At 41.7% G+C, this 14763-nt stretch overlaps 1 pseudogene; it reads left to right on the top strand.

The window, feature by feature from the left end:
• Positions 1 to 1831: 1831 nt before the first annotated feature.
• Positions 1832 to 1950, top strand: LOC134912017 (5S ribosomal RNA; annotated as a pseudogene).
• The last annotated feature ends 12813 nt before the right edge of the window (positions 1951 to 14763 follow it).

Here is a 14763-nt window from a genome sequence, read left to right as displayed (position 1 = left end):
CAAAGCACTGAATACAGAGTTCAGAGCTGCGAGAGATGCCTGCAGGGCTTGCATAGTAGACATAGGAGGATTTAAAACTAGACAAGACAAGGCAAGACAAGGCAAGGCAAGACAAGGCAAGGCAAGGCAAGACAAGGCAAGACAAGGCAAGGCAAGGCAAGGCAAGACTAAATTTTGCTAAACAAAACAAGACTTTTTTTTTTTTTTTTTAAACACCGGACTGGATTCTAAACACCGGACTGGATTCTAAACACCGGACTGGATTCTAAACACACCGGACTGGATTCTAAACACACCGGACTGGATTCTAAACACACCGGACTGGATTCAAAACACCGGACTGGATTCAAAACACCGGACTGGATTCTAGACTAGACACTGGACTGGGCCAAAAAAGAAAAAAAAAGTTTTATTTCTTTTTTGTGGTATGGCTGGTGATAATGTTAGGTTCCTGGTGCTCAGAACAAGGGAGATGTTATGAAGCGAGTCCAGAGCACCAGGACGTAATGCTGGGAAAGGGGAATGGAAAGGGAATAGCCCCTGGCGTCCTAACTCCGTTGTCTCGCCCGTGTGGTCAGAAATCCCCTGCGAGACTATGGTTGCTTGAGCCCATGGCAGCCGCGTTTGAAGGGCGGATTATGTCTGCCCAACTCCGATGCCCCCTCAGGTCTTAATGGGAGACAAAGGGAAATCCGAGACAGGGTGATAACAAGGGGCCCTCTGACTAAACAACCAGGCCAGGGGCTACAAGCTAACTGACTAAACCTGAGGTATGTGCGGTAACCCGCCAGGGAAAAGGACAACCAAAATCCACTAGTCCGTACTCCTACCCAGCACCGCTGGATACCAGAGTGGATCTGTGGGAGCGGAATCCTCCGCAAAAGCTCCGGAACACAAATAATAAAAGATAAATAATTAAGCGGCCCAAGCCGCAACACACGGCTACGCCGTGACTCACGAACACCACTGGATGTTCAAAGGTGCTCGGTCAGGACTCCAGGAACAGATGACGACTTCCGAGTACAGGACAACTGAGAACAGGAACGACCGGATACAGCAGGACTGGAAACACTTTCAGCAAACAGATTCAGCATTCAGGAAGCTCAGGAACTAGCAGGAACCAAGCTCAGAACTCAAGCAGACTGAAAACCCAGAAATATCACCAGCATCTGCGAACTGCAATCAGCCAGCATATAACAGAGAGGCCTAATTAATAATCCAGTGCAGCTGGCCTATTGCAGGACTCCAAGCTGACAAGATGCAATTAGCAGCCAGATGAGGCTGAACACATGGGAACAAGCTGCAATTGCACAGACTCACCAGCGGCAGCAGACAAGAGTAATCTAAAACAGAGCAATGGGAAATCCTGGCATGCAAGACAACTAAATAAACATAAAATAGAAATGAACCACTACCTGTGGTTCATAACAGCAGCCTGTGTTTACTTTCCTTTTTCCAATTAATCGTTGATTTCATGATTGTTTTATTTCATAATTTACTTAATTTTTTGTTAATTTGTGATCTCACCACATTACCATTTCTTCTCCTTCTTCTAATTTTCCCACCACCCCCTTTTTTTCAATAGGTAAGCCTAACCCACCTCTCTCATCCACTGTCCGCTATATATCTATATAAGACAGTGGACAGCAGAAGGCAGGGTTTCCTCCCTATTCTGAGCATATCTCACTTCTACTTTTAGTACCCTCTCATCCAGATGCGAGACCACTCTCTGCAATGCTCACAGCAACAGAGAATCTGCGCTAGAAACTGGACAGCAGAAGTACCTTGTTGCTCACTACTCATTACACTCTCTCATTTGTGTCCTAGTGTTTATTACTGCCATATTTCAGCAGCAACGCCCAATCTCATCCGACCTTGGAAGCTAAGCGCTGATAAGCCTGATCAGTACCTAGTAGGGTGACCTCTTGGGAATATCAGGTGCAGTAAGATTGTGACCTCTGATCACAAACAGCAGAAGTGTTAGAGCAACTTCTGAAACTTACCTATTCCCTATTCAACTTTCCCGCAAACCTTCTATTTATCTACAATTGGCTTTGCCTTTAGGCTTATTTATCAATGCTCTTTTGTATCTTTAATAATCATACGTTTATCTTAAATGCTTTGTTATCTACAAGGATCTAGCCTTTTAGCAAACAGAATCTCTACCAGGTGATTACCCTCAGTCATTTGACATTTCAATTATGAACCTCTGTGCCTCTCATCTATTCTCATGAGGTTTTAGACTAGGTGCTTACCTACAATTATCACTGCAGTGATTATATGTACATATCATTTACCTCTACTCCAATTTTGAATTTTGATTAACTCAGGCACCTTAATAATATTAATTTTTTGTAATTTTTTATGTTTTTCAGTATATTTTTCACCACAGGTGCCCATAATTTTGTATCAGGCTTATCCTGATTTCTGTCAATATATATGTTTACTTGTGTTCTTGAACAATTTTTTTGTATCAAACTCCTCATTACTTTTATTCGTTATTAATTAAATGTTAAGTTTTAATAAACTTATTTCAAATTTCTAAGCGTGCCCCAACACAGAGTCTTTCTTTTTTCTTCTCTTTGCAGTGACACAGAGCTGCAAGATACAGCAATTGGCTACTGTACAATTATATACTGTTGGTCACCAAAATGCTGCACTGTAATACTATATATACTGCTCACAAAAATGCAGCACAGATATGGAATGGATACTTGCAGTGACACAAAGCTGCAAGATACAGCAATGTCCTACTGTACAACTATATACTGTTAGTCACCAAAGTGCTGCACTGTAATACTATATATACTGCTCACAAAAATGCAGCACAGATATGGAATGGATACTTGCAGTGACAAAGAACTGCAAGATACAGCAATGGCCTACTGTACAACTAGATAATGTTGGTCACCAAAATGCTGCACTGTAATACTATATATACTGCTCACAAAAATGCAGCACATATATGGAATGGATACTTGCAGTGACACAGAGCTGCAATATAAAGCAATGGCCTACTGAATAACTATATACTGTTGGTCACCAAAATGCTGCACTGTAATACTATATATACTGCTCACAAAAATGCAGAACATATACGGAATGGATACTTGCAGTGACACAGAGCTGCAATATAAAGCAATGGCAACTATGTACTGTTGGTCACCAAAATGCTGCACTGTAATACTATAGTGCTCACAAAAATGCAGCACAGATATGGAATGGATACTTGCAGTGACAAAGAGCTGCAAGATACTACAGCAATGGCCAAATGTACTGTACAACTATATACTGTTGGTCACCAAAATGCTGCACTGTAATACTATATATACTGCTCACAAAAAGGCAGCACAGATATGGACTGGATACTTGCAGTGACAAAGAGCTGCAAGATACTACAGCAATGACCAAATGTACTGTACAACTATATACTGTTGGTCACCAAAATACTGCACTGTAATACTATATATACTGCTCACAAAAATGCAGCACAGATTTGGAATGGATACTTGCAGTGACACAGAGCTGCAAGATACAGCAGTGGCCTACTGTACAACTATATACTGTTGGTCACCAAAATGCTGCACTGTAATATATACTGCTCACAGAAATGCAACACATATATGGAATGTATACTTGCAGTGACACAGAGCTGCAAGATTCTTCAGCAATGGTCTAATGTACTGTACAACTATATACTGTTGGTCACCAAAATGCTGCACTGTAATACTATATATACTGCTCACAAAAATGCAGCACAGATATGGAATGGATACTTGCAGTGACACAGAGCTGCAATATAAAGCAATGGCCTACTGTACAACTATATACTGTTGGTCACCAAAATGCTGCACTGTAATACTATATATACTGCTCACAAAAATGCAGCACATATACGGAATGGATACTTGCAGTGACACAGAGCTGCAAGATACAGCAATGACCTACTGTACAACTATATAATGTTGGTCACCAAAATGCTGCACGGTAATACTATATATACTGCTCACAAAAATGCAGCACAGATATGGAATGGATACTTGCAGTGACACAGAGCTGCAAGATAAAGCTATGGCCTACTGTGCAACTATATACTGTTGGTCACCAAAATGCTGCACTGTAAAACTATATTTCTGCTCAAAGAAACGCAGTACAGATATGGAATGGATACTTGCAGTGACACAGAACTGAAAGATACTACAGCAATATCCTAATTTACTGTAAAACTATATACTGTTGGTCGCCAAAATACTGCACTGTAATATATACTGCTCACAAAAATGCAGCACTGTAATACTATATATACTGCTCACAAAAATGCAGCACAGATATGGAATGGATACTTGCTGTGACACAAAGCTGCAAGATACAGCAATGTCCTACTGCACAACTATATAATGTTGGTCACCAAAGTGCTGCACTGTAATACTATATATACTGCTCACAAAAATGCAGCACAGATATGGAATGGATACTTGCAGTGACACAGAGCTGCAATATAAAGCAATGGCCTACTGTACAACTATATACTTATGGTCACCAAAATGCGGCACTGTAATACTATATATACTGCTCACAAAAATGCAGAACATATACGGAATGGATACTTGCAGTGACACAGAGCTGCAATATAAAGCAATGGCCTACTGTACAACTATGTACTGTTGGTCACCAAAATGCTGCACTGTAATACTATAGTGCTCACAAAAATGCAGCACAGATAAGGAATGGATACTTGCAGTGACAAATACCTGCAAGATACAACAATGGCCTACTGTACAACTATATACTGTTGGTCACCAAAATGCTGCACTGTAATACTATATAAACAGCTCACAAAAATGCAGCACAGATATGGAATGGATTCTTGCAGTGACAAAGAGCTGCAAGATACTAAAGCAATGTCCTACTGTACAACTATATACTGTTGGTCACCAAAATGCTGCACTGTAATACTATATAAACTGCTCACAAAAATGCAGCACAGATATGGACTGGACACTTGCAGTGACAAAGAGCTGCAAGATACTACAGCAATGGCCAAATGTACTGTACAACTATATACTGTTGGTCACCAAAATGCTGCACTGTAATACTATATATACTGCTCACAAAAATGCAGCACAGATTTGGAATGGATACTTGCAGTGACACAGAGCTGCAAGATACTACAGCAATGGCCTACTGTACGACTATATATTGTTGGTCACCAAAATGCTGCACTGTAATACTATATATACTGCTCACAAAAATGCAGCACAGATATGGAATGGATTCTTGCACTGACACAGAGCTGCAAGATACTAAAGCAATGTCCTACTCTACAACTATATACTGTTGGTCACCAAAATGCTGCACTGTAATATATACTGCTCACAGAAATGCAACACATATATGGAATGTATACCTGCAGTGACACAGAGCTGCAAGATACTTCAGCAATGGTCTAATGTACTGTACAACTATATACTGTTGGTCACCAACATGCTGCACTGTAATACTATATATACTGCTCACAAAAATGCAGCACAGATATGGAATGGATACTTGCAGTGACACACAGCTGCAATATAAAGCAATGGCCTACTGTACAACTAGATACTGTTGGTAACCAAAATGCTGCACTGTAATACTATATATACTGCTCACAAAAATGCAGCACAGATTTGGAATGGATACTTGCAGTGACACAGAGCTGCAAGATACTACAACAATGGCCTATTGTACAACTATATACTGTTGGTCACCAAAATGCTGCACTGTAATACTATATATACTGCTCACAAAAATGCAGCACAGATTTGGAATGGATACTTGCAGTGACACAGAGCTGCAAGATACTACAGCAATGACCTACTGTACAACTATATAATGTTGGTCAACAAAATGCTGCACTGTAATACTATATATACTGCTCACAAAAATGCAGCACAGATTTGGAATGGATACTTGCAGTGACACAGAGCTGCAAGATACTACAGCAATGGCCTACAGTACAACTATATATAGTTGGTCACCAAAATGCTGCACTGTAATACTATATATACTGCTCACAAAAATGCAGCACAGATATGGAATGGATTCTTGGAGTGACACAGAGCTGCAAGATACAGCAATGACCTACTGTACAACTATATAATGTTGGTCAACAAAATGCTGCACTGTAATACTATATATACTGCTCACAAAAATGCAGCACAGATATGGAATGGATACTTGCAGTGACACAGAGCTGCAAGATAAAGCTATGGCCTACTGTGCAACTATATACTGTTGGTCACCAAAATGCTGCACTGTAATACTATATTTCTGCTCACAGAAATGCAGTACAGATATGGAATGGATACTTGCAGTGACACAGAACTGAAAGATACTACAGCAATATCCTAATGTACTGTACAACTATATACTGTTGGTCACCAAAATGCTGCACTGTAATATATACTGCTCACAGAAATGCAGCACATGTATGGAATGTATACTTGCAGTGACACAGAGCTGCAAGATACTAAAGCAATGGTCTAATGTACTGTACAACTATATACTGTTGGTCACCAAAATGCTGCACTGTAATATATATTGCTCACAAAATGCAGCACAGATATGGAATGGATACTTGCAGTGACACAGAGCTGCAAGATACAGCAATTGCCTACTGTACAACTATATACTGTTGGTCACCAAAATGCTGCACTGTAATACTATATATACTGCTCACAAAAATGCAGCACAGATATGGAATGGATACTTGCAGTGACACAAAGCTGCAAGGTACACCAATGTCCTACTGCACAACTTTATACTGTTGGTCACCAAAGTGCTGCACTGTAATACTATATATACTGCTCACAAAAATGCAGCACAGATATGGAATGGATACTTGCAGTGACAAAGAACTGCAAGATACAGCAATGGCCTACTGTACAACTAGATACTGTTGGTCACCAAAATGCTGCACTGTAACACTATATATACTGCTCACAAAAATGCAGAACATATACGGAATGGATACTTGCAGTGACACAGAGCTGCAATATAAAGCAATGGCCTACTGTACAACTATGTACTGTTGGTCACCAAATGCTGCACTGTAATACTATAGTGCTCACAAAAATGCAGCACAGATATGGAATGGATACTTGCAGTGACAAATACCTGCAAGATACAACAATGGCCTACTGTACAACTATATACTGTTGGTCACCAAAATGCTGCACTGTAATACTATATAAACAGCTCACAAAAATGCAGCACAGATATGGAATGGATTCTTGCAGTGACACAGAGCTGCAAGATTCTTCAGCAATGGTCTAATGTACTGTACAACTATATACTGTTGGTCACCAAAATGCTGCACTGTAATACTATATATACTGCTCACAAAAATGCAGCACAGATATGGAATGGATACTTGCAGTGACACAGAGCTGCAATATAAAGCAATGGCCTACTGTACAACTATATACTGTTGGTCACCAAAATGCTGCACTGTAATACTATATATACTGCTCACAAAAATGCAGCACATATACGGAATGGATACTTGCAGTGACACAGAGCTGCAAGATACAGCAATGACCTACTGTACAACTATATAATGTTGGTCACCAAAATGCTGCACGGTAATACTATATATACTGCTCACAAAAATGCAGCACAGATATGTAATGGATACTTGCAGTGACACAGAGCTGCAAGATAAAGCTATGGCCTACTGTGCAACTATATACTGTTGGTCACCAAAATGCTGCACTGTAAAACTATATTTCTGCTCAAAGAAACGCAGTACAGATATGGAATGGATACTTGCAGTGACACAGAACTGAAAGATACTACAGCAATATCCTAATTTACTGTACAACTATATACTGTTGGTCGCCAAAATACTGCACTGTAATATATACTGCTCACAAAAATGCAGCACTGTAATACTATATATACTGCTCACAAAAATGCAGCACAGATATGGAATGGATACTTGCTGTGACACAAAGCTGCAAGATACAGCAATGTCCTACTGCACAACTATATAATGTTGGTCACCAAAGTGCTGCACTGTAATACTATATATACTGCTCACAAAAATGCAGCACAGATATGGAATGGATACTTGCAGTGACACAGAGCTGCAATATAAAGCAATGGCCTACTGTACAACTATATACTTATGGTCACCAAAATGCGGCACTGTAATACTATATATACTGCTCACAAAAATGTAGAACATATACGGAATGGATACTTGCAGTGACACAGTGCTGCAATATAAAGCAATGGCCTACTGTACAACTATGTACTGTTGGTCACCAAAATGCTGCACTGTAATACTATAGTGCTCACAAAAATGCAGCACAGATATGGAATGGATACTTGCAGTGACAAATACCTGCAAGATACAACAATGGCCTACTGTACAACTATATACTGTTGGTCACCAAAATGCTGCACTGTAATACTATATAAACAGCTCACAAAAATGCAGCACAGATATGGAATGGATTCTTGCAGTGACACAGAGCTGCAAGATACTACAGCAATGGCCAAATGTACTGTACAACTATAAACTGTTGGTCACCAAAATGCTGCACTGTAATACTATATATACTGCTCACAAAAAGGCAACACAGATTTGGAATGGATACTTGCAGTGACACAGACCTGCAAGATACTACAGCAATGGCCTACTGTACGACTATGGGCCATATTCAATTTATCGAACTGCGCCACACGTTTTCGGGTGAAATGTGTTTTCGGTGCATTCGGTCGATAAGTATTACTTTCGGTTTCGTCTTTGCGCAGGTATCCAATTAGCAACGACTTAACGCCCCCTTCATCCTTTAACTGTCCAATCGGCCGTATATGGGGTGGTGCCATATATCACTATATAAAAGGCTGTTTTTCCCGCCGCAGTTCAGCCTCCACGGTGCATAGCATATATGTATGTTATATGTGGAAGTACTGCAGTGCCAAGAAGCCAGCAGCCAGCAGCCAAGAAGCCAGCAGCCAAGAAGCCAGCAGCCAGCAGCCAAGAAGCCAGCAGCAAGAAGCCAGCAGCCAAGAAGAAGCATATTTTTCTTGCATGTTTGGACTGGTTTTGGTAAGTTGCATAAAGCTGTGTTGTCCGTCCACCTGCCCATCCGAACCTGACATGTGGCCACATGGGCCACCCGTTATCCCCCCTGTGCCATGTGGCCACGACCCCCACCCGCCCATCCGCGCTTGCCATGTGGCCACATGGGCCCCCCGTTATCCCCCCTGTGCCATTTGGCCCCCGGGGGCCCCAACCCCCACCCACCTGTCTGAGCTTGCCATGTGGCCACATGGGCCCCCCCGTTATCCCCCTTGTGCCATGTGGCCCCCGGGGGCCCCGACCCCCACCCGCCTGTCTGAGCTTGCCATGTGGCCACATGGGCCCCACCCCGTTATCCCCTCTGTGCCATGTGGCCCCTGGGGCCCCGAACCCCACCCACCTGTCTGAGCTTGCCATGTGGCCACATGGGACCCCCGTTATCCCCCCTGTGCCATGTGGCCCCCGGGGGCCCCGACCCCCACCCGCCTGTCTGAGCTTGCCATGTGGCCACATGGGCCCCACCCCGTTATCCCCTCTATGCCATGTGGCCCCTGGGGGCCCCCGAACTCCACCCACCTGTCTGAGCTTGCCATGTGGCCACATGGGACCCCCCGTTATCCCCCCTGTGCCATGTGGCCCCCGGGGGCCCCGACCCCCACCCGCCTGTCTGAGCTTGCCATGTGGCCACATGGGCCCCACCCCGTTATCCCCTCTATGCCATGTGGCCCCTGGGGCCCCCCGAACTCCACCCACCTGTCTGAGCTTGCCACGTGGCCACATGGGACCCCCCGTTATCCCCCCTGTGCCATGTGGCCCCCGGGGGCCCTGACCCCCACCCGCCTGTCTGAGCTTGCCATGTGGCCACATGGGCCCCACCCCGTTATCCCCTCTGTGCCATGTGGCCCCTGGGGGCCCCGAACCCCACCCACCTGTCTGAGCTTGCCATGTGGCCACATGGGACCCCCGTTATCCCCCCTGTGCCATGTGGCCCCCGGGGGCCCCGACCCCCACCCGCCCATCCGCGCTTGCCATGTGGCCACATGGGCCCCCCGTTATCCCCCCTGTGCCATGTGGCCCCCGGGGGCCCCGACCCCCCCGTCCTTAGTGCTGCATGTTCTATTATGTTCAATGTACTGCTGCATGTTTACTTCTGTTTTTAAAAACAGCGTTTAGAAGAATGTCACGTGAAAAGAGACAGAGGCCAAACCCTTCTCCAGTGTCTTCAAATCCTGGTAGTGATGAGGAGTGGCAGCTTGAGCCAAGACAGACTTCAGGGTCTATGCATCATCAACAGACACAGGTTTTTTTTGTTTTTAAAAACCAGTGGTTCACAAACTCCTCCACCAATCCACCATATCCATCCATCCATCCATCCATCCCCACCCCTCCACACGCATGCACCCACCCCTCCACACACATGCACCCACCCCTCCACACACATGCACCCACCCCTTCACACACATGCACCCACCTCACCATCCCTCCACTCACATGCACCCACCCCTTCACACACATTCACCCACCCCACCATCCCTCCACTCACAAGCACCCACACCCACCATCCCTCCACTCACATGCACCCATCCCTCCACTCACAAGCACCCACACCCACCATCCCTCCACTCACATGCACCCATCCCTCCACTCACATGCACCCACCCCTTCACACACATTCACCCACCCCACCATCCCTCCACTCACAAGCACCCACCACAACCAATCTTTTTATTATAATGTTGTAACTTTTCTTTTTTGTTTTTTTACAGGGCAATAATGAGGATACTGACACCTCTGAGGCTGAGGTACCTGCTCACTCGAAATAAAAAAAAAAATAAGGCTATCCGATCTGCCAGATTTAATAATGCAGAGAATGATGCATTAATCGATGGTGTGGACAAATTTTATGAAAAGCTTTTAGGTCATCGCTCTGCTAAAACTCATCCGAGTGAAAAGATGAAAATTTGGCGGAAAATTGCAGATAATGTTACTGCAGTTTCTGGTGTAGTCAGAGAAGTAGATGTATGTAAAAAAAGATACAGTGATTGCAGGAGATGCACCAAGAAAAAAATGGCTAAAGAGCATAATTATAAAAAAGGTACAGGTGGAGGACCGCCGTTGGACATAACTTGGCTGCCCTGGGAAGAAAAAATCATGCATAGAATGAATCCGGCTATGGTTCAAGGCTTGCCAGCAAGCATAGATAGCAGCATTTCCAGGCCTGCTATAAGCACAGGTAATCATTCTAACCAAACCACCACCCATCACCATTTTTATTGTCTTTCATTTAACATTTTTTTGGGTCATTATTATCAAAAATATACAGATATAAGAGAATCGATGGAAAGACATCAAGGTCCATCAACAAGTGGTACTGCACACAGACACTCTCGGCCTTCAGTCTCAAGTCAGGCACAAAGTAAGTACTGTATGTGAAATAAAAATTGTATCCTAATGTAAAATTTTTATTTTTTACTAATGTATTATGTTCTAAAGGTGGAATTCATGAAAAAACTTGTATGGAGAGTCAAGAAGGAAGACCAAGCAAAAAAATACGCACTGCAGAAGTAGAAAAAATGGCAAAATCCCATCACCCTAAACAAACCAGGATGGCATCAATGGTCAGCAGAATACACAGTGAAGAAGGTATTTCAAAAGTCATGTATAATAAACTCAAGTATTCCAAACCACATTACAAGTTGTGTTTAAAAGTGCTGCTCCTGTATGTCATATTTAATATGGATTAATATATGTCAGACTATTTTGAATGGTAAGAAAAAAATGCTTCAAAAGCCGGCCAAAAGTAAATTTCACCTCATTTTCAATAAATAAGAGTACCATGTATTCACCACCAATTAAACCAAATAAAACAGTAATAACTAATGTGACACAAGATATAACGTATATTTTGGATTATCTGTCATTAATCCATGCCAATTTTTTAGTATAGGTTTTTTTTTTTTTAAATCTAAAAAAAAAAAATACAATACTTCAGACTTGCCTTAGTATTAAGGAGATTAATATTTATGCATAAAACTCCCTTTAATACAGATCCCAGTGTAACTCATCGACCAAGACAAGTTCAGGTATCTGGTAGCGGGAGTAGACAAGCCACAGCTTCAAAATCTTCAAAAGGTCAAGGTAATTACACTATTACCAAGCAATATTCTTCTCAGCAATAAAGTGGTGTACATTGCATTCATTTTCTCTAACAAAAAATGGTATAACTCTAATGCCCTACTTTCCAAATTTAGGAGAATCACAGCTTTTAAGTAAACTCGCTGAAAAAATGGCATCAGCAGCTGGAACATCTACCAAAAAGACAAGTAAAAGTCAAGGTAAATCTATTAGTTAAATAATGGAGTACGACTTAAGTTTGTAGTAATGATGGAAACTAAAACTGTTTTGCAAATTAATCTAATTAAACTTTCTTACTAAGCAGGTAGATTGACCATGAGTCAACTGACAAGTGAGGATGTGAGAAGAAATGAAAAAGCCGTAAAAAACATCCAAGCAGATCAGACACCAGTAAATTTAATTCGTAAAAAATTTTCCGATAAATTGACACCCTCACATATTCTGGAAAGCAGCTCCGCTGCCATATTGGCGAAAACCCAGGACCCACAGCCCACTGCAGAAGGTAAATTTTCAAGTTTGGACCATATCCTGAAATTTTGATGCAACCACCAATACTATTTAATGCGAAAATGCAAGTTGAGTTCCCCAATTTTACAATGTTTTACGGAAATAATCATGTGCCAATATGCATCGTGACAACTATGGTTTAAAAAAGTGTGAGGGTGTATGACCATTGCGTAACATTACACACCATTCTGCCAAAAGTAGGGTGAGATCATCTCTAATATTTCTCTGATTGACATGCAGTTGCTCTGGCTTTGAAAAATGTAATGGAACATCACAAGTTATGTTGCACACTTGAGTAACTGAGAACAATGTATATGGGGATTAATTCCAAGTTCATTGCAGCAGGAAATATATTTGCAGTTTGGCCAAACCATGTGCAGTGCAGAGAGAGTTAGATTTGTGTGGGGTGTGTTCAATCTGCAATCTAAATTGCAGTGTAAAAATAAAGCAGCCAGTATTTACCCTGCACAGAAACAAAATAACCCACCCAAATCTAACTCTCTCTGCACATGTTATATCTGCCCGCCCTCCCCCTGCAGTGCACATGGTTTTGCACAATTGCTAAGAAACTTGCTGCTGCTATCAACTCATAATTACCCCCATTGTAAAAAGCAAATCGAACCTACACATTTGAAGCGTATTCATGTACTTGCTGAAAACACATATTTACTGTAATGTAATATGATTAATATTTTTAAAATTTTCTTCAATTGTAGATTTAATTTCCACTTCTACTTCAAGCCCAATAAATGAGCCATTTCAGGAACCAGAACAAGAGAGTACAAGATTATCTGACGTACATACCAACACATCAGAGGAGCTGATTGATTCTGCCACAGCAATTACTGCTGCATTTTCCCCTGAGGAAGATGTCGAACCTTTAGATGATCCTGATAGGACACAAGTTTAATCTCCTATAGGTACAGTAATGTGTAACTAGTGTATTCCAATTTTTTTATTTTTCTAAAATGTGAACTATACGCAAGTATGACTGAATAATATTTAATTAACATTTTTATTGAATCTATATATTTTTTTCTAGAAAGTCAATTTCAAGTGTTGGAGGATATACGAACAGGTCTATCAACAGGGACTACTGAACGTGTGAATGACATTGCGAGACAAATGGAGAACAGACAAGAAACCTTCCGTGTAACCGTAGATCACTGTCTCCTAAAGATGGACGAAACACTGGGACGTTTCTCTGAATATCTAAGAGACGTGACAACCTCCACTTCTGCCGTGTTACAGGGCATAGAGTCCAAAATAGGTACCATGATTATTGCCTTAAACAAACTTGTGGACAACACTTTGTGCCAGGGAAACAGCCTACAAATCATGCAGACCAGCCATAGCCAAACTGCAGCAAATACATCTCTAATAGCTACACAACTCCAAACTATGAATACTATTATGTTGAAGATGTTGGCTGCTTTGAGTCAGGGACAACACCATCCTGCCATTCAAGAATCATCTCAAACATTTCCAGGTTTTGGACAAGAGGGACAATTACATGGATTGGACTCTGGTGATGTGCATCCGCAAATGCCAACATGTCCTAGTCCTGCTCCTCCTGATAGTGCAACCACACCAGGACCATACACGCAACAACAAAATCCAGATGAATCAAATTGTTAATTCTTACTTGTCCTCTCAAATTGGACCAATGTCTAAGTACTACTTGTTGAGGTTTGCACTGTTATTTATTTTAATGTAATACATTTTACATTTGTTTATTAGGGTAAACAAAACTGTATTTGATTGTTTGGCGTCTTGCCTACATGATTTGTTTCTGTGCTTCTGGATGCTTATGTGTGTGCACTGTTAAATGGAGGGATATACACTATACCTATATATTTTTATAGGTATACTATACTAATTATATTGATATTTATAAGAAAAAGTCTTGAACAAATAACTTTTATGTAAGTTTATTAAAAAAAACTGAAATAAAGCAAACTCAAGTATATTGTTTACAGTTAATTGCCATGTACAAAACAATTTAAATTAATCACTTTAATAAACACATTTAAAAAACCTTAAATTCTTTG

This window comes from Pseudophryne corroboree, chromosome 4 (genome assembly GCF_028390025.1).
Source record: "Pseudophryne corroboree isolate aPseCor3 chromosome 4, aPseCor3.hap2, whole genome shotgun sequence".
In the NCBI taxonomy this organism is placed as follows: Eukaryota; Metazoa; Chordata; class Amphibia; order Anura; family Myobatrachidae; genus Pseudophryne; species Pseudophryne corroboree.
This window is presented reverse-complemented; position numbering and strand designations above follow the sequence as displayed.